Consider the following 20,459-nt stretch of genomic DNA (forward strand, 5'->3'; position numbering starts at 1 on the left):
TGATTTACATGAAAATAAGGACTCCAAGTTTCCTCGTGTTCCGTTGACTCATTTAAGCTTTTTTCTGTCATGATTTCTAGAAATGTGAAACTGGAAATGATACGAGCAGCTGTGGTAGAATGGAAGCTCTTAAAGTCAGAAGATATTGAACTGATACTTCTGCTGCTTATTCAGTATATGATGTGAAACTGGAAGTATTGGTTTCCTCTTTTGAATGTGCGAGTCTGATAAAGTCTCTGCAAGTAGTGTGAAAAACAAATATGAACAGGCAGTATGTCATAGTGTAACAAGAGTGTGGCCATGCATAACCCGTAGCATGTGGCCTGTGGTGCCCCATTGCCAGGTGAAGGTTTGCTGTTGCTGTTGTTCAGTCACCCAGTCACACCTGACTCTTTGCAACCCCATGGACTGCAGCACTGCCAGGAAGGTTTAGTTCAGTTCAGTCGCTCAGTCATGTCCAACTCTTTGCGACCCCATGGACTGCTGCACACCAGGCTTCCCTGTCCTTCACCAACTCCCGGAGCTTACTCAAACTCATGTCCATTGAGTCAGTGATGCCATCCAACCATCTCGTCCTCTGTGGTTCCCTTCTTCTCCCACCTTTGATCTTTCCCAGCATCTGGGCCTTTTCAAATGAGTCACTTCTTTGCATCAGGTGGCCAAAGTATTGGAGTTTCAGCTTCAGCATCAGTCTTTCCAATGAATATTCAGGACTGATTTCCTTTAGGATGGACTGGTTGGATCTCCTTGCAGTCCAAGGGACTCTTAAGAGTCTTTTCCAATACCATAGTTCAAAAGCATCACTTCTTTGGTGCTCAGCTTTCTTTATAGTCCAAATCTCACATCCACACACGACTACTGGAAAAACCATAACTTTGACAAGATGGACCTTTGTTGGCAAAGTAATGTCTCTGCTTTTTAATAAGCTGTCTAGGTTGGTCATAGCTTTTCTTCCAAGGAGCAAGCCTCTTTTAATTTCATGGCTGCAATCACCATCTGCAGTGATCTTGGAGCCTCCCCCCCCCCACCCAAAATAGTCTGTCACTGTTTCCACTGTTTCCCCACCTATTTGCCATGAAGTGATGAGACCGGATGCCATGATCATAGTTTTCTGACTGTTGAGATTTAAGCCAACTTTTTCACTCTCCTCTTTCACTTTCATCAAGAGGTTCTTTAGTTCTTCTTCACTTTCTGCCATAAGAGTGGTGTCATCTGCATATCTGAGGTTATTGATATTTCTCCTGGCAATCTTGATTCCAACTTATGCTTCATCCAGCCCAGCATTTCTCATGATGTATTCTGCATATAAGTTAAATAAGCAGGGTGACAATATACAGTCTTGACATATTCCTTTCTTGATTTGGAACCAGTCTGTTGTTCCATGTCCAGTTCTAACTGTTGCTTCCTGACCTGCATACAGGTTTCTCAAGAGGCAGGTCAGGTAGTCTGGTATTCCCATCTCTTTTAGAATTTTCCACAGTTTATTGTGATCCATACAGTCAAAGGCTTTGGCATAGTCAATAAAGCAGAAATAGATGTTTTTCTGGAACTCTCTAGCTTTTTTGGTGATCCAACAGATGTTGGCAATTTGATCTCTGATTCTTCTGCCTCTTCTAAATTCAGCTTGAACATCTGGAAGTTCACGGTTCATGTACTGTTGCCAGGAAGGTTACCTTGGGACTATTAATGGTCATACTCTGCCACTGGTTGGCTTGGTAATGGGCCCCTCCCCCAAGTGAGCATCTGTCAAAGAGTGAAGGTTAGTGGTCCCACTCAGCCACTGGTTGGTGCTACAGTAGGCCCCTCCCCCAAGAGACCAACTGTTAAAAAAGTACCTACTGGGCTAGTCTGTCAACAGTCAGCACAGCTGTGGTCCTGAGGTAGAGAGTGAGGTAAGAGATGGGTCCTGGCCTTCTCCCTAGCTCTCTAGCTCCCCTGGCCCCTGGCCAGTGCGTGAGCTGAAGGCCCAGGGAACGGGATGGGGGATGTGTCCTGCAGGGTTCCAGAGCCCCTGCCAAGTCCGCCCACTAGCCAGGCCCAGACCTTGAGGCCATGGTGAACCTCTCCCCCATCCTTACCTCTGAGGCCTAGAGGCAGCAGTTGTCTGCTTGGAACGTGGTCTGTGGGACTTGCCCCCACTGTGTGGGCGGCCTGAGTAACCTGAGGGCCTGGAAGGTCCTGGTTGCCTGACTCCCTCAGCAGTGGCGGGGCCTGAGGACTGGCCCTGAGGGAGCTGCTAGCTGAGATCTGCATTCTCTCAGCCAGGACCTGGGCCTCAGAGGTTAAAAGTTGTGCCTTGAGATCCTTGCCCTTTCTTGTCAGAACAGAGAGTAACTTTTGTTTGGTGGCGATTTACGGGATCATTTGTGCCCTGACCATGACTCACCTCAAGAACAAAGGCTCTCACAGCAAGAACTTTGCAGGAACTTACCTTACCCCTCCCTCACCTTTCCTATGAAACGACTTTCCTGAAAGCTTTTGGGGAGTTTGGGGTTTTTAAGGCAGGAGCCATCCATCTCCTTGCAGGGCCCTCAGTAAACCTTTAACTGTTCGCAACTCTGACATGTTGGTGGTGTTTGGCCTCATGGTGTGTCAGGCACAGGGATTTCATTTCACCAACTGTAGGAATCATCAAAATCCGGATTTTATTGGCTGTGGAACTAAGTACTAGTTATTTAACTTTTCTAAGCCTCAGTTTCCATATCTGTACATTGAGAAGTAAACAGTGCTGGCTTATAGGAATATTTTAACTGTTAAATGAGAGTGTGTGTGTAAAGAGTTCCCATAATACCTGACATACAGTATGTATTTAATTAATGTTGGCTATTAATGTTTTGATGATGCTGATCAACGTAAAAGCACTGGGTAAAATGTAACATTTAAAACTATTGTGATCACTCAGACCTTTTATTTTCAGTGTGGAGACGAGGGTATGAGCAATCCCATGGTAGGAAGAGCTGGGTCAGGCTGTATTTGGAAGCATGAGGAACCTTTAAGAAGTGCCAATTATACTTTGTGGCACGGAGCTTAAAATATTTTTAGAAAATCTTTAAAATAAACAGATACATTGAGAAATAAAATGAATTGTAAGGAGTTTTTGGATGCAACAAGAGTTTCACAGAAATTTTGGTAGTACATCAAGCCATATGCCAACACCTTGGGTGCATATCTTTGACTGTGGGTGGGTTGGAAAGCCTGCTTTCCAGGTTCCTGTTTTTCAGATATAGGGTCCCAGTGGGAAATGATCTGACAACTTTATGATCTTGTTCCTTTCAATGTGAATTACTGGGCAGCAGACTCTTTGCTGTAGGTTCTCAGTATCCTGAATCACGTGATGAGTGTATAAAATAGTGATTATATGTGGATTCAGAGAAAGAGCAGGAGGAAAAAGAATCAATATTGCAGAAGTAAATAAAAATTTGTCTGCCCAGGAGAGTGGGGCTTCCCTGGTGGCTAAGATGGTAATGAATCTGCTTGCAGTGCAGGAGGCTAGGGTTCAATCCCTTAGTGGGAAAATACCCTAGAGAAGGGAATGGTTACCCACTCCAGTATTTTTGCCTGGAGAATTCCATGTACCGAGGACCCTCATGGGTTACAGTCCATCGGGTTGCAAACAACTGGACATGACTGAGTCACTAACACTTCTCTAGGAGACTGACTCAAACACTTGTCAAAGTTTGTTACTAGACCTAGAATCTCAGAGAGATTCTTGACAGAGTCAAGGGAAATGGAATCCCAGTGAAAAAGATAAGGTGAAATTCTAAGGACGTGGTCTTTCCTTGGACTAAGTCACTTTGCTTTCCCACTGTTTAAGAAAGAAGTTATTGCTTTTATACTTTGTTAAAGGTAAAAGGAATATAAAACAGCAGTTATTTTTGCCACTGGCTTGCCTGCCTTTGTTTGGGGGTGCACTATGGCAGAACAAAGGTCTTTGTTTCAGAAATTACGAATCAGAGGAAGCAGTCTGTGTATTGCATAATTTATACACAGTACTTGTATAGAGAGTACACAGAACTGTTTTATTGGGGGATTGAATATTTGAGGGTTAAGAGCACCCCTCCCCCTGAAAGGACAAAGACCCTGACGTGTGGCTGCTCCCTCCTCAGTGTTTGAGTGGCATATCGAGATCTTTCCAGCTCGAGGTGCATAATGTACTGTGCAGGCTGACTCCCATGTGGAAGAGAGCACACAACTTCCTTATGCATGAGGCATTTTTAGCAAATTGGACCCCATTTCAATCTTGATGAAACTTGATGACATTTCCAACTTACAAGTGCACAAAATGAAAAAGCAAATTTTTAGCTATTTATGTGTCAGAACATCAAAAGCTCAAAAGCCATAATTAAGGGTGTCAGTGTGGCAGGAAGACCATATTTCTCCTCTTTTCAGGGGTCTTCTGGATCTCCCCTCAGAGGTTATAGACAAGCTTCTCTTTCCCTTGAAGACTTGAATCAAACAGTTTGGGTTTCATGAGCCCCACCTGGGAAGCTACCACTCAACTTCCAACCCTGTCATGTCCATATTCAGTGTTTTTCTTCATTTTTTAATGAGAAGAGGAATTTTACTACCACTAGGTAGCTGGTGTTCCCCATTCCTGAACAATCTTTCTGTGCTGCTTTTTGGAAAGCTGAAGGCAAAATGTAAGAAACAGTGATTTGATATGTTATTTAAATTCCTTTTTAATTTTATGTTTACATTACATTCAATTAACTTTCAGGTTTTCAGTCCTACTAAATATACTAAACTATGTACCCATTTAATAAATAGATGGACATAATATATCCAGACATAAATATATGTCCAAATAAATGGAATCAAATGAATATTTAAAATTTAATAAATATCCATTTAAACATTTGGACTGGAGCTTCTAAACGTCCATTGTGTATATTTGTTAAAGTGCAGATCTGATTCACTGGGTCTGAAGGGTATACTGATATTCTGCATTTCTAATAAGCTGCCGGGTTGAACCACGCTGTTGGTCTCTGGCTCACACTTGAAGTGGTAAGGCTTCACATATCTTTCTAACTAAGGGATGAATTTTAAAATTCAGCTGTGGTCATTGTGATGATCAACAGGTGCACTTGTCTGGGATATACATATTTTGGTTAAGAAAGCCTTTGAATTTTATAACAGAAATATTCTTAAAATTAATCCCTAGTCCTGCTGCTGCCTGTTAATGATTCACAAAAATCCCTGCCTAATAAGAGCTATTTTCCTAAGAGCTCACATTGAATTGCAAATAGTACATACAATCTGAGTGACATCCACAACTCACTTATGTAGCCCGAGCTGCAGATAGAGCAACTTCTCTAAGTGTTGGATCCTGTTTTGTGCCGTGCATCCTCTCAAGGGCTGCATGGAATCACAACATTGCATAAGGCACATATCCGCCACCAAGAAGCTTAAACTCCATTGTAAGTGCAGTGAGGGAGACACAGTGTATATGCATCAAAAGTAGCATGAAATGGAGATTATTTAAGGTGATGTAATAAAGACCCAAATTAAATGTCAATTGAATTCAAGGGAAAGAAAGAAAGCTCCTCTGATGGTGGAGCCCCAAAGAATCCTTATGGAGAGGGTAGCATTTGAACTAGGACTTGAATTATGAGATTGGGTATGTAGAAATGAGGCTGTGAAGTGTGGACTGAGGTGAGAATATATTATAGGGAGAGAAAGCTTGAGAAAATAGATGGTAGGAAAAGTAGCATATGTGTCATAAACTGGGAATAGTTTCATTTTGGCTGAAATGCGGATTTCATGCAGGGATTATGTTTGACAGTATCCTTGGAAACGAAAGTTGGGTTTACAAATGGAATGACCTCAAAATCCAGTGAAAGATGTTTGGGTTGAATTTTAGTAGTCACTGGGGAGCTGTTTTTTAACCCAAGCCACTTATTCTTATTTCCCTTTCAGAACTTCTTTAGTCTTTTTCATTTGAACTATTGTGTGTGTGTTTGTATATGTGTGTGTATGTGGGCAAATAGATGCTCTAATTGTTCTCAAATATTTTTTTTTATTTTTTAAAAATTATCAGTTTGAGATAACTCAAATTTGAAATAACAACTCAAATTTATTTTGATAGTCTGTAAATAAAGAGATTATGAAAGGAAGGGATTTGTCCTAGGAATCAACAGGATATGATGGATGGAAAGAAGGATCCTATGCACTACCTTTTGAGGGGTGACTCTGTCTCATAAACCGTAGTGAAGGGAGAATCCAGAGATGTGAAGTTTAGTTGGGAATTATTTGGATTTATGCCTCTTAAGTTGATGGCATCCTACAGTATGTTGGTAAAATGAGAAGGACAAAATAAACCTGGGGCATCTTGGTGGATCATCAGTTTCATTCGATCATAATTTTACTCTACAGTATGTAATTTAAAGTCTTTTAAAATATTTTAGAAACAATTGTATTTATCCTTCATACCAGTAATTAACAATAGTCTAAAATCAATCAGAAGTATCATTTTAGATTTAAATGTGTTTATCTCTAATTTTTTACATTTTGATGTTTACCCATGCTGGTTGTGATAGACTATTCTAAGAGCTCTTTCTCAAATACACACACACACACACACACACACGAAATTTAAGAAGCATATTAATCCCTCTGAATTCTCAGTTGTTCGTTCCCATTTCTCTTATAGAACTGCTGTGTCTTCTCTTGGCATAGTATGGAATCCAGCCACCTTATACCTCCCAGGTTTAGGTACTGTACATTCAGCCACACGTAAAGACTAACTTAGCTTCATTCCATTTCAGTTCTAATTTTACCATAGAGAGTATCTTTTTGGCCCAGCTTGGATCAGTGGAAACAAGGCTGTTGAGGACTTGTTCTTGTGGAGATAGGAAAGAGGTGGTGAAAGGCAGTTCCCAGAGAAAGAGGAAATTATTGTTTTCTGGCATTTCCTGAAGAAATGCCACCTATCTGTAGAGTTGGAAGGATGTCCTTGGGTCTGGCGGGACACCTCTACCAGAGCATAAGAAATTAGTAAATAGGAAGAAACCTTCTTTGATCAAGTTTAAGACCCTCTGAAGCCATTTGCTCATAATGTCCTTGGCTTTCCTGGGGACCTCTACTCCTCATTTGATCAAAGTCATGTCTTTTAGTTTAACCTCACTGATGAATCACTAAGCACTGTGCTATTGATCTGAGATCTTTATATAACACTGTGGTGTGTGGACTTCTTGGTCTTATAATACAAGGAACAGAGTTAATGAAGGAGTTTTTCTGACCTCACATGAGAACATATGGATAGGCTGGATAACATTAATGATAAAACATTTTATAGCTGAATTAAAAAGAAAGATGGGGGAAATATCTAGGTTCCAGGGATTTATAGAGGCAACTCTATCCAGTGTAGTTAGCAGGATAGCAGTTTGTATATAATCTTTAATGACAAGAGGCTGGATTCTTAACATTGATGGGGGAACTTAGTTTAGGCTCCCCACCTGCCAAAACCCCAAAACTATACCATGGAGTTGTTATTATGATACATAGTGCATAGAACTCCCATGGAAAAATAATCTTAGCTGGAGCTCTGTTTGCAGTAAAAAAAAAAAAAAAAAAAAAAAAAAAAAAAAAAAGGAAAAAGACAAATCATGCAAGGAAATGAACTATTAATAGAATAAACTGATTCTACAAACAGAAGGATTGACACTGAAATGAATCTGAGGTATAAGAAGGTTTTATACAAGTAAGTTTAAGTTGATTAAAGACTTCATGAATGAGGAGGGACTGTATAAATTTAATAATAGGCAATTTTGATTTTAAAATCAGGAGTTACATAAAAGAGGAATACAGTCCTATAATAGACCTCAGTGAGTAAGTGAAAAAGCAGATTAGATATATGGGAGGTGAATGGTAGGGAGAGAGAGAAGAGGGACTTAGAGACATTATAGCAGTTGCTATCCTGATGGATTAAAAAATTGTAAAATAAGGTAGAAACATTAAAATATATGGCAGAGAAAATGAGACAGTCCAAGAAATTTACTGGATTTTCTAGAGGGAAATAATATAGTGATTGGGAGGTAAACTATATTATATTTGGTTGATAATTTTAAGTATAAATGAAAGACATGGATCTCCTGATTGAAGAGTTACAGTGAATCCTAAGCAAGGTAAATAAAAGCAAATCAACACCTAGAAACAAATAAATTGTGAAATGCCACAGATAAAGTGAAAGCCTTATAAAGAGGTAGAGAGAAAAGATAGATTACTTACAAAGGAGCAGTGCATTCACTCAGAGTCAAATTCTCAGCAGTAGTAACAAGTGTCAAAAAAAAAAAAAACAAAAAAAACCCCAACCACTAAAATACCTGCAAAGTCCTGAGGGAAATAATTATCAAATTACAGTTATGAATCCAGGTCATATGCTACGCAGGAGTAAAAGTGGTAATATAAAGCATGTTTCCCTCATAGAAGCTTGCCAAATAGTAACCAAAAGATGGGCTCAGGAAGAGGAAATGGAACCTCAGGAGGAAGGAAATAGTGGAACAGAAGGAGCAATGGTGAACCAAGATGTGGGAAATGGTGGGAGTTACCTAAATGGATATTGATTTGAGGGTAAAGACTAATATGATAGAGAGTGTAAAACAGCATCAAGCTGCCATATTCCACAACAGAAAAAAAAATGAGTAGAATTTAAGTATTGTTGGCTATATCTTAAAATTTTCCATGCTTTAAGATAGCATGGTAAAAATTTAACAAATAATTTTCTTTATTTGGGAGGGACAAAAAGAAATCATGGTAAATATTTACAATTTGCAAACTATAATGGGAGAAAGAAGGACAAATATTTTAATAACCACAGTTCATGTAAATGAATCAATTTGCCAGTTGATGGTCTGATATTTATGTTGGTTTAAAAAATTCCAGTTATATACTCTTTCAAAAGAAAGGTGTTGAATACAAACACAGTTGGACTTGATCTCTTTTTAATCTTTGAGGATCTTAAGAAAGTCACTAAAACTCCATTTTCACAATAAGGGTTGCCAAAACTCACACACACCCATACTCTGGGGTGCCTTCTATGAACAAGAAATAATAGCAATTGAACATGGCTGGATGTAGGATTCCAAGTATTTTAATGTTTTATGATATCAAATTGAAGAACTGCTGGTTGGTGTTTGCCACAGGATTAGTTTTCACAGATGGCTTAGAGTAAAGCATATGAAGGGACATATACATCTCCTTTCCGAACAAAATGGACACATATAACAGCATATGGTAGAGTTCTTTTAATTAGGAAGTTTTACTGCACCATAATGATAAAACAGAAATTTAAAAGGCATGAAGACTTTAATTATCTGTGATTATGTTATGACATAACTCTCTTGTTTTCACTAAATCAACTTCCCCATGCTATTAGGCTGCTGATATTTTGATCATGTACATAATTCTTAAAAGCTAGAGTAAATAATAGGCCAGGTTATATTCATGTAACTGCACACAAGCCAAATTTACAATTACCAAAATCAATATATATACAGAGGCAAAATTAGATGAACTGAAAAAGCAGGTTATCAAGTCTCACTAAGTTTTTATCTCCAGACATTATTATTTATATTTTACTTGACCACTGATTCAACTAATGTAGGAAGAGCTGGCCCAAGGGATTTGATCTAGCACACTCATAAATGAAAAATGATATATATGAGTTTATCTCCTGCTATGTGTTTTGGAAGTGAGATGTGGTACTCTGACACATTATTATAGACTGAATGTTTGCCCCACCCCGACCCCATTCATATGTTGAATCTCTAACTCCTAGTATGATATTTGAAGATGGGGGTCTTTGGGAGATAATTGTGTTCAGATGAAGTCATGAAGGGGGAATTCCCATGATGGGATTTGTATCCTTAGAAGAAGAGGAAGAGAGATCAGAGCTTCTCTTTCTTTGCCCTGTGAACCCCTGGTTGGAAGCCAGGAAGAGAATCTTCACCAGGGCCTGAATCTGTCAGCATCTTGATCTTGGACCCCCATCCTCCAGAGCTGTGAAAAATAAGTGTCTGTTGTTTTAGCAACTTTGTCTGGGGTATTTTATTTTAGCAGCCTGAGCTGACTGAGACAACAGGGCTCCCTGATGAGGTTGGAATCAACAGGTAGATCAAATTGGAGGCACAGATTCATTCATCTCAGTTTTATACCCACCATAGGAGATTGTGGGAAGAAGAATTGAACCTTGAGTAGCCTGTGAACTCCATGAATCTAAATCTCTGACGTGTGCTGGTCTAGTTGTGTATGTTCCTGATGGGAATGTTTAAAACCAGATCTTACCTTATGTTTTGTTGAGTGTTACAATGAGTAGGTTACCCTGTGTTTCTCAACTTATTGGACTCTCAAGAGGAATTGATGGGACATCTAGATCCTTTTTTCATAGCTGGATGTTCCTTTTGACCTCAGGTAGACAATATTGGGTAATCTTCTTTCTCCAACTAAACCTCTTTGTAAATACAGAAAAATATAAATAAAAATTGAAAGGGAAGTAGTCAAACATAAGTTGTTTATGCAGATGGGCATCAAAAAACATGAATCAAAGGCATTTTTAGTAACTTTTGTATTTAGAGTATTTGTCAAGGCACTCATTTAAGCTAAAGTGGGTAGAAGTCATTTAGTTTCACAAAATGCCCACAAATACATTTCAGTGCTCATGGGTGCCTCTGTTTAGTGTTTTTCTCATTCATACCTCTTAGCCAAAAAATGAAGTCAGGGAAAAGAAGAATTTTTTTTTTAGAAATCAAGACATTGGGAAAAGATTTTTAAGACAATATCTTTGACAAAGCCAAGTAGAAATGATGAACAGTGATCTCTGCAATAAAGAATTTAAATAGTGATTCAAGTAAAATATGGAGTTCAAAGTATCACTATATGTAAAGATGTTAATTATACAAGTGGAGATTTTAACTAAATATTCAAATTTGGTTTAAAAGTAGGCTTACTTTAGGAGATTCTTCCTTTTAATGCTGGCAGGTAGTGCTTTATTTTCATGTTTTTGCTGAACACTTTCATAGTCACAAATGATAATCTTGTCATATCAATGAAACTTATGTTAATATTTCTCTAGAGATAGGGAGTTTTCCAAATTTGCTGGCATGTTGAGTGCAGCACTTTCACAGTATCATCTTTCAGGATTTGAAATAGCTCAACTGGAATTCCATCACCTCCACTAGCTTTGTTCATAGTGATGCTTTCTAAGGCCCACTTGACTTCACATTCCAGGATGTCTGGCTCTAGGTCAGGGATCACACCATCGTGATTATCTTGGTCATGAAGATCTTTTTTGTACAGTTCTTCTGTGTATTCTTGCCACCTCTTCTTAATATCTTCTGCTTCTGTTAGGTCCATACCATTTCTGTCCTTTATTGAGCCCATCTTTGCATGAAAAGTTCCCTTGGTATCTCTAATTTTCTTGAGGAGATCTCTAGTCTTCCCCATTCTGTTGTTTTCCTCTATTTATTTGCACTGATCACTGAGGAAGGCTTTCTTATCTCTCCTTGCTATTCTTTGGAACTCTGCATTCAGATGTTATATCTTTCCTTTTCTCCTTTGCTTTTCACTTCTCTTCTTTTCACAGCTATTTGTAAGGCCTCCCCAGACATCAGCAGTGGCCACAGGACTAGAAAAGGTCAGTTTTCATTCCAATCCCAAAGAAAGGCTATGCCAAAGAATGCTCAAACTACCACACAATTGCACTCATCTCACACGCTAGTAAAGTAATGCTCAAAATTCTCCAAGCCAGGCTTCAGCAATATGTGAACCGTGAACTTTCAGATGTTCAAACTGGTTTTAAATTGCCAATGTCCACTGGATCATGGAAAAAGCAAGAGAGTTCTAGAAAAACATCTATTTCTGCTTTATTGACTATGCCAAAGCCTTTGACTGTGTGGATCACAATAAATTGTGGAAAATTCTGAAAGAGATGGGAATACCAACCACCTGACCTACCTCTTGAGAAACCTATATGCAGGTCAGGAAGCAACAGTTAGAACTGGACATAGAACAACACACTGGTTCCAAATAGGAAAGGGAGTATGTCAAAGCTGTATATTGTCACCCTGCTTATTTAACTTCTATGCAGTGTACATCATGAGAAATGCTGGGCTGGAAGAAGCACAAGCTGGAATCAAGATTGCATGGAGAAATATCAGTAACCTCAGATACGCAGATGACAGCACCCTTATGGTAGAAAGTGAAGAGGAACTAAAAAGCCTCTTGATGAAAGTGAAAGAAGAGAGTGAAAAAGTTGACTTAAAGCTCAACATTCAGAAAACGAAGATCATAGCATCTGATCCCACCACTTCATGGGAAATAGATGGGGAAACAGTGGAAACAGTGTCAGACTTTATTTTTTGGGGCTCCAAAATCACTGCAGATGGTCATTGCAGCCATGAAATTAAAAGACGCTTACTCCTTGGAGGGAAAGTTATGACCAACCTAGACAGCATATTCAAAAGTAGAGACATTACTTTGTCCACAAAGGTCCATCTAGTCAAGGCTATGGTTTTTCCAGTGGTCATGTATGGATGTGAGAGTTGGACTATAAAGAAAGCCAAGTGCTGAAGAATTGATGCTTTTGAACTGTGGTGTTGGAGAAGACTCTTGAGAGTCCCTTGGACTGTAAGGAGATCCAACCAGTCCATTCTGAAGGAGATCAGCCCTGGGTGTTCTTTGAAAGGACTGATGCTAAAGCTGAAACTTCAATACTGTGGCCACCTGATGTAAAGAGTTGACTCATTGGAAAAGACTCTGATGCTGGGAGGGATTGGGGGCAGGAGGAGAAGGGTACGACAGAGGATGAGATGGCTGGATGGCATCACCGATTTGATGGACATGAGTTTGAGTGAACTCCAGGAGTTGGTGATGGACAGGGAGGCCTGGCGTGCTGCAATTCACGGGGTTTCAAAGAGTTGGACACGACTAGCAACTGAACTGAGAGATAGGGAGAGAGAGAGCAATGAAGAACAGAACCGTGCAAATCATAAAGAATTATGGAATCAAATATACAGTGCTGGATTTGAAAGAGACTGAATTTCACATGAGACCATAATTTCTGTTGATGCAGGTCAACTTTGACAAGATTGGAGAAGATGCCTTTTTACTTCTGATTATTCGTTACAACAATTTGCTAGTCATTAGCTCCTGTTTCTTAAGGGCTTGCTCTGTGCCAGATGCTGGTCTGAGAGTTTCAGATATGTTTATTGCCTTAGACAGCTCAGAATTCATGAGATAGCTACTATTGCCATCTCCACTTGCAAGAAAAAGAAATAGAAGTCTAGAAATGTGAAGTTAAAGCTTTTTGGTAATTGATCAAGCATGAATTTGAACCTATGTCTCTTAGACCTGAAGAACCATGCATGTAATTGCTACATTGTGCGTGCTAAGTGGCTTAAATCATGTCTGACTCAGCGACCCAATGGACTGTAGCCCACCAGGCCTCCTCTGTCCATGGGATTTCCCAGGCAAGAATAATGGAGTGGGTTGTCATTTCCTCCTCCAGGGGATCTTCCTGAGTCAAGGATTGAACCTGCGTCTCTTAACATCTCTTCACTGGCAGGTGGGTTCTTTACCACTAGTGCAGCTGGGGAAGCCCATAATAGCTATATTGCTATATTAGTTCTACCTAAATTCCAGCAGTGAAGGGCTTTTCAAAATGGTTTTCTAAATAAAAGTTAATACTACAACGATTCTTCTTGAATAATTTCATGAAAAAGATTGTTCCTCTAATATTCATGCATTGATACATACTTAATTATGTAAATTAAATTAAATTCATGAAGAGTTAGGCATCAATATCTTATCTAGAGAGGCAGTGCTGAAAGATGCTCCTTAAGAAAAAATGTGGATTCTGTTTATTTTGTCATTAAAGTATCTGTCGTTGAAATAAACCTGAAGCATTTTATAAAGTGGCATGATTGAAGGTAATAGATGTGGCTGTTAGAAGGTATTTCTTATCCCAGCTGAAACAGGGTTCACAGATACTGGCATTAATTCACTTACTCTTGCCCTAATCTAGTTTCCTATTACAGTGGAGAAACAATTTCTTTCCTTAAACACGATCTGAAACAAACAAAAGACCCAGGAACTTAAAATAATTGTCAGAAAACACTGAATTTGACATGTGCCTTCACAGTTTCCACAACATTGCCATCCCAAACATGTTGGCTTTGGTTTGTGAGATAAATTGGTGATATCTGTTGGAGGAAAAGTTCAGATTTCTGTGTTAACTGAACTCAAGAACACTTCCCATAAATATTCTGAAAGTTTGTATTATAATATGTTCTAGAATTCTGAACACAAAGTGTTGCAGTCACGAGTTTTCGTTGAAAGAGTATTGTACAAAGCTAGTCACCAAGTTAAATGTGTGACTCTCCCTTCAGTTTTAAGACATGAAGATTAAACAAATGTAACTAAATTCCTGTCTAGAGAAAGAGTGAGGAGGTAGATTGTAAAGAATCTAACATTTATCTGAGCACAAATATTGGAAATTATTGCTAAGGGAATATAGAAAGTGACTAAGTTAAATATTTTCAGGTTCAATGAGAAAGGCATTGCTTTTTTTTTTTTTTTAAAGAAAACTGTTGCCTTTTTAAAAATATTTGTTTTGACTTAAATTATTTTCTATAGTTTTGCTGTATTCTATGTAATTTCCAATAAATGATGTATTTATTGATGTGAAAAGTAAGATTTGCTAATGCAAAGGTAACATGAAAGACTTTTTACTACCAATTTTCTAATGAAAATCAATGACATTTTTTTTAAAATTTGGTTCTAGGTTTCATTTGCTTAAAATGAAAAATGTATTCTTAAAACTAAATAAAAAATATCATATTATCAGTATTTCTGGCAGCAAGTGAATGAGGACTCGTTCTGAATAGATCTCTCTGAATGGCTGCTCTATAACTACTGTGTTTTGTTAGAAAAGTATATTAAAAAGTAGAAACAGCATCATGAAAGAAGAAAAAGGATAGAAACAAAGTATAAAATATGTAATCTTTTAAAAGGACTTTATCAAGGAGAATCTTAGTGAAACTTTAAATGGGAAAGTCACACAATCCTAAGACTTTCCCATTTCCTATTCAATGAATAATTTACTTTTTAGATGAGATTTGCTAACATTATTGCAGAATAACTGTAATTGAAAATTATTAAAGCTCCATCTTTATTGCATTAAAAATCCTTGCATTTGGTGTTTGACCAGGTCTGCCTCATCATTAAGAGTTTTGAGGGAAAGCAAATCTGTCTCCCAAAGAATAAAGAGCTAAAACCTTAATTGCTTTCTTGTTTCCCACAAAGATGCTAATATGATGAACTGAATGTCAGGAATAATAAGACAAAATGATGGTGTACACCCTGCAAAGAGAAAATAAAACATCTTTTTATGTAAACTGTCACCAGAACCTCAAGGAAACTCTTTGCTCTTTCTCTGCCCTGATTTTGAACCGCTTCATTAAAAGTAATTTTGTTTTTCAGAAGGAGAACTCCCACATTATTCTATAAAAATAATTTTAAGAGAAATCTTCAATTAAGAGGTTATTGTTGTCTGAAAGATTTTTCCATAGTTGGTTGGTAGCTGAAAATGTGATCTTCTCAAGTTTGAATGGAAATATGACATTCATAATGGTTTAAAATAGATGTGTCTTGTCTGTTTGAAATGCCAGTGAACTTGGTATTATTTATCAGATCCTTTGAAAATGTTGGAATTTTCAGAGGACAGAATTTTCAAAAAGGAGAGAAATTAATCATCAATTCTTTCTGTCTTCAAAGGATCGAAAAGTTAAATTAGATTGATAAAGCCCTGTTCAATGCAATACTTTAGCTTTTGAGAATCAAAAGTAAACAAGAAATCATGGACTTCAGCTACACCTGCCTGAAAATATTCCTTTTATTTTATTTTTTTGGGGGAAATATAGTAAAACTCATCTCACTGGCCATCTTACCCAGTGCTTATCCTAAATTTAGATACCTGCTTGGTCTGTAGTCCAACTTGATAAATGTTTGGATACATAAATGCATATAAACCACTTGCAACAACATCTCAAATTCTTTTTTCAGTTGAAATATAGGTGGCATGCATTATTTTGTTAGTGTGAAGTGTACTGCATAATGCTTTGATGTTTATGTACATTATGAAATGATCACCGCAATGAGTCTAGTAACCACGTGTCCCCATATTACTGACCGTATTTGTTACGCTGCATATTATATTTCTGCGACTTATTTGTTTTACAACTGGAGTTTTGCACCTCTTAATCCCTTTCACCTATTTTGCACCCATAATCCCACCCTGGGGAGTCTCTAATCTTAGTTTAAAAACAATTCTGGACAATGTATTTACTTAATAATTTATCCTCCAGAGAGTTTCTTCTTCATGGCTATAGGAAAAGTAAACTTGTCATTTCAGGCCATGGAAATCATTTTGCAACTGAAGCAACAGTGACCAGAGTTAGCAAAGAGTTTCCCAGTTCTTGCGACATGGTTTACATACACAAGTTGAAGTGTGCCGTAAAAGGGTTTCTCTTGACCTAAGATGCCCCTTAGAACCACCATGCTGCAAACTGTATTTTGGGAAATGCTAGTCTCTAGAAATACTCATCATAAAAATGTTCCAGTTTAAATAATTCTGTGGCATTCTAAACATTGAGTTGTACCTGAGATTAAAAAGATACCTGAACCTATCGAAGGCTCTGGGAAGGTCTGCATTCTTTTCTGCCGTCTATTTACCATTGTTCAATGCAGAATGAATTGTTTGGTATTGCATCTTCTCAACTTATTTAACCATGAGAACATCTCCCTGCCATTTAAAAATCTGAACAACCCTAGTTAGGTAAATGGTTTTTTTTTTTTATAGGTGGGAAGAAGCTGAACTCAGTGAAGTTAAATAACCTGCCTATGGTCATGCAACTGTTCAGTGATATAGAGGTAAGATTTGAAGGCTGAAGCCTGAAGCTCTATCAAAATCTGTCACTGTGATCTGAAAATATAAGAAGCTACATTCATTTGAATACATGTATAGTTTCTATGTTGAGCAGTTTTTTTCTTGTGCACTCCTTAATGGATTTCTTTTTACCTCATGTCCATGCTATTGGGATTTTGTTAAAAAAAAAACAAAACGCTAATTACATACAGTATATTTACTTAGAAAAAGGTTATTAAATTCCATGCAATACTGTAGTTAGAATTGAGCCCAAACTTATAATCAATATGTAAAGACCTGGAGTCAGGCAAAGCCTGTATATTATTTAAAGCCAGGAATGATGCTCAGTAAAATAATTGTAAGTCAGTAGAACAACATGAAGACATCAATTTGCCTTTAAGGACCTTGTTTAAGTTCTAATCTTTTCAGATATTGAAAAGATTCAATTTTTTATATGATATTCAAATGAAAATAACATTGAGAAAAAGCATTTACACTCATTAAGAATTCCTTCATAGTGAGAAAAATATATATGTGCTCTTAATTTTTATATAGACCTGTTCCTTACATGTGTACTGTAATTCTCTATGCATACTTGTGTATTTTTGTGGTTAGAAGCATGTACATGTATATACAAGTATATATCTATATAAATATATTTAATAAAAACAACATTGTGTCTGAATTGTTAAAATATCAGTTTTTGTTATTTTAAATGTAATATAATTTTAGACTCCTTTAATACATGTCCAGTGGACAGATTTATTATTATTATTATTTTTAATTTCCTGCATCAGATCTAGGTCTTTGATAAGTGCCACAGACAACCCCAGCAGTGTGGGATGGGCTTGACAGTTCTTCAATAAAGGGCTGTGTAGTTTTTTTTTTGTCAGTGTCTTCCTCCTAGTGACAGCTGCTTTGTTCTTTTCTAGTCAGATTTTCTAGTTAACACATCAAAAGTGTATCTGTGTATACAAAGTGCGAAGAAAACAGTTCAAAGAGGTAAGAGATTCACTTTTAACTCTTCACTACATTTTCCCCACCCTTGTCACAAAAGACGTCTCCCGTGGAAACTTCAGAACAAGGTGAGGAGTTCATGATGGAGCACCAGGGTGTGTATAACATTTAGGAACTGGTGTGTTAGAAGGCGAGTTGGTCAGGCAAAGCACTGATAGACTCCACATCAGTGAGTGCTAAGCTGCGGTGAGGACTTTGTGTTTTCCCAAGAAAACCAAACCAGACAGGCTTGTGCATTCAGTTTATTGTCAAAGCCTGATTTCTTTTCTTGGCATATCTTGATGATGGTAGTCGCCTGCTTTATGCTCACAACTTTGGAGTTGTATCTTGCACCAGTGCCAGCTGGAGTTCACACTCACACGCACATACAGATACACACAGACACACACACACACACGGACAGTGCTTGCTCCCATGCTTAAGCAAATGTCGTGGTGCTGAGACTCCCAAGATCTTTTTGACTAAGATAGTTAAACCTGGATTGGTTTTAGAATATTCACACTTAGGAGACAAGGCTCTAGCAGATTTTTAGTGATATGTGGAAGCTTAGTCAAGGATGTATTAAAGCCAAGATCGACAGAAAGACAGACTTCCTTTTCCCTTTCCCAGCCGTACTTCTGAGAAGCCCTGAGTTGGAAAAATGTGGAGAAAAGTCTAACACTCTCTTCAGTGAATCAGGTTGAAATAGGCCAGCCCTGGATCATGTTGTATGCATGTTTTTAGTGTACCAAGTGAAGCCAAAACAATAAACATTTATTTTAAAGATTTTTTTACATTTGATCTTTTAACAAAGCCTCAGAGTAGTAGTCATGAGAAAAATAAAAATCTTGTTGGACTTTCGTAGGCTTAGTTTATAGTTGAGTATAGTTTTAAAACTAGAAATATGTCATCTTTTCAGTACTCTGGGACTCTTTAAGTCTTAAGCCAGGCCAGCCAGAAAGCCATGTGCACAGCGAACAAAACAGCCCTGCATTTGCCGAGCATTCCTGGTACCTGTTGTGTTCCTAGTTCTGTGTTAGGCTCCAAGGAGGGGAAGAGACGTGGGCTGGATAAAGTCTGCCTAGGGTCAGCTGAGGCAGCCAAGTGGCTTGGCCTCTTTAACATTCAGTTCTCTTACCTGAGGTAGGGATTCTAATGATCCAGCACTCACAGTGGATTTTTTTTTTCCACAGTGGATTTGTGTGTGTGTGTGTGTAGGGGTGGGAGTGGAGAATTATGCATGAAAAGCACTTGACACAGTCCAGACACAAGGCATGAAACTCGTAAAAGACTCGGAGGGACCATGTTCTTAACACAGGGCTCCACAGACCTGGGATTTAGCAAGCGTCTGTTGGGTTCCACAGTGTAGCTTATTAGCATGCTTCTGCGGGATATCTATTTGCAGTCAACAAGCAGTAAAAAGTCATAACCATTAAAGGTTTTGTTTTCACCTGTACTATATGCAGTCTATAATCAAGAGTGTGATGGTCTTTCTAGCTCTTACCTCCTTCCTATTAATTTTCAGTTATTAAACAATGTAAAGCACAGATAAGCTTAATTAACAGAGATATACTCATATTATAAACATTTAAAATACAGTAATACTTTAAGCTAGTGTTAAATGTAAATAGAATAAAATGCCACACATTTATCTGAGATAAAAAGCTCTCTTTTTATCAGGACATTTATTTAACAGAACCTTTTTTTTAACTATTTCAGGCATGTATTCTTTAAATTGTTTTATTTTAAAAATCATGGCTTTAGAATAGATAACTTTAAAAGATTAGGTTTGTAGGTGTCAAAATAGGCTCAATTTGTGAAATAAATGTGTTCTTAAAAACATCTTATAGTGTAACTTTTGAATGTGTTACTATTGATAGCAATACCCTTCAGTTTGTGAATTCTCTGGCAGATTTCTCTCCTTCTCCAAGGCTTTTTCCATTGTTTTGTTTTGTGCATTGTTTATCTCACCTTTCTGAGGCATTCCAAATAGTGTTTGGAGCCATGAGGAGTACTCTCCTTTTGGTTCCCAAACTCATTTGTCTTCGAAGTTACCTGAGGTGCTAAAAAAATAATTCCTAGCGCCTACCCCATAAATTCAAGATCAAATGGTTAGTACCTCAGAAGCATTTAGAGTGCTTATTAGAGCACAGATCACTAGGCTGCACCCACAGATCTTCTGATCCAGTGCATCTGGGGTGTGGCCCAAGATTCCTTCTCTTGGATGTTTCTTTCTCCTAATTGAAGGATGGTTGCTTCACAATGTTGTGTTAACTACTGTTGTACAGCAAAGTGATTGTTATACACACACATTTTTAAAGATATTCTTTTCCATTATGGTTTATTATAGGATATTGAATATAGATCTCTGTGTTGTGCAGTAGGACCTTGTTTATCCATCTTTATATAAGGCCTTATATCTGCTGGCCCCAACCTCACACTCCATCCCTCTCCTAACCCCCTCCGCCTTGGCAATGACTAGTCTGTTTCTATGCCCGTGATTCTGTTTCTGTCTCAAAGGTAGATTCATTTGTGTCATATTTCA

The 20,459-nt window shown here is 37.9% G+C and overlaps 1 long non-coding RNA gene across 1 annotated transcript; it reads left to right on the top strand.

The window, feature by feature from the left end:
* Positions 1-1,867: 1,867 nt before the first annotated feature.
* On the top strand, positions 1,868-17,918 carry LOC105004396. The gene is made up of 3 exons (XR_827213.1): positions 1,868-1,892; positions 16,853-16,923; positions 17,851-17,918. It is a non-coding gene; the product is annotated as an uncharacterized LOC105004396 (long non-coding RNA).
* The last annotated feature ends 2,541 nt before the right edge of the window (positions 17,919-20,459 follow it).

The sequence above is a fragment of the Bison bison genome, unplaced genomic scaffold (genome assembly GCF_000754665.1).
Source record: "Bison bison bison isolate TAMUID 2011002044 unplaced genomic scaffold, Bison_UMD1.0 scf7180017864474, whole genome shotgun sequence".
Classification (NCBI taxonomy): Eukaryota; Metazoa; Chordata; class Mammalia; order Artiodactyla; family Bovidae; genus Bison; species Bison bison.